General features: G+C 49.8%; 1 protein-coding gene across 1 annotated transcript in view; it reads right to left on the bottom strand.

Moving 5' to 3' along the window:
- CEMIP2 (cell migration inducing hyaluronidase 2) overlaps window positions 1–185 on the bottom strand; it is a 50,086-nt gene extending 49,901 nt beyond the window's left edge. The window contains exon 1 of the mRNA XM_009636130.2: window positions 143–185. The gene's annotated coding sequence lies outside the window, so the exon portion shown is untranslated. The remainder of the gene's footprint in view (window positions 1–142) is intronic.
- Window positions 186–958: the final 773 nt, after the last annotated feature.

Genomic DNA, 958 nt, shown 5'->3' with positions numbered 1-958 from the left:
AGTAAGTCTTATTTGCAGTAAAAGCAAACTAAACCCAAAAATGTCCCGCATTTCAAGGAGCCAGTGCCTGCAGGAGTTCCACAGCAAAAGACCATCAGTCCGGTTTAGAAATAGAGAGGGGCTGTGAAGCTGCAGGACTTACCTTTGCTGGGGGAGCCAGAGCTCCAGGGCACCTCAGCCTCCCAGGCTGTCAGCTTTGATGTAGAACTGACAACGAGCTCCTCTTAAATTTGGGACCTCCCACCGTTTCCAGTGCGCCGAGGCTGGGCCACATTAAAAAACAAAAAAAAAAAAAAAAAAAAAAAGGCCCCGATCAGGATCAGAGTTGAGATACTTTCAATGAAACGGCTAGGGAAATGCAGCCAGCGTTTTCCGGCATAACTATTTCCTTGGGAAAATTCCAGACAGCTGGAAACGAAGTGGTAACTCATTTATATTCCTATAAATGCTGCCCCACGTAACTTCGGTTCTAGCGACTTCTTCTTTGTTTACCAGTAAGCATAGCCCGTGTTTGCTGACGGCACACGGAGACACCTAGTGACCGAATCACAAACTGCAAATCCACTTCAACCGGAGCCTGGGGTCGGGGGGACTACACCGGGCGGGAAGGGGCCGCTGCACCGGCGCTCCGGGGCGCCGCTGGGGCTTCAGGGGCGTCGCTCTCCGGGCTCAGTTAATACTTAAGTTCAACGTGAATACCTGACACAAAGAGAGAGATTTGTCCGCATACCCCCTCCCTCCCCCCAAAAGGGGTTCGGGGCAGTTCCTGACTTGCCCTTCTCACGAAACCACAGTGAAGGGAGCCCTTGGGCGTACGAATAAGGAGGTTTCATCTTCACTTTGATTCATGCCTCCGTCTTTCTGTTCCTTCTTCGTGAGCTTGATTTTTTTTTTTTTTTTTTTTTTTAATGCCCAGGAGCGCAATCCTTCCAACACGTGTGGTTGTAAATCTTTGCCT

This window comes from Egretta garzetta, unplaced genomic scaffold (assembly GCF_000687185.1).
Source record: "Egretta garzetta isolate BGI_Z169 unplaced genomic scaffold, ASM68718v1 scaffold353, whole genome shotgun sequence".
Classification (NCBI taxonomy): domain Eukaryota; kingdom Metazoa; phylum Chordata; class Aves; order Pelecaniformes; family Ardeidae; genus Egretta; species Egretta garzetta.
The sequence above is the reverse complement of the archived record's forward strand: the minus strand, read 5'-3'. Positions and strand labels throughout refer to the sequence as shown.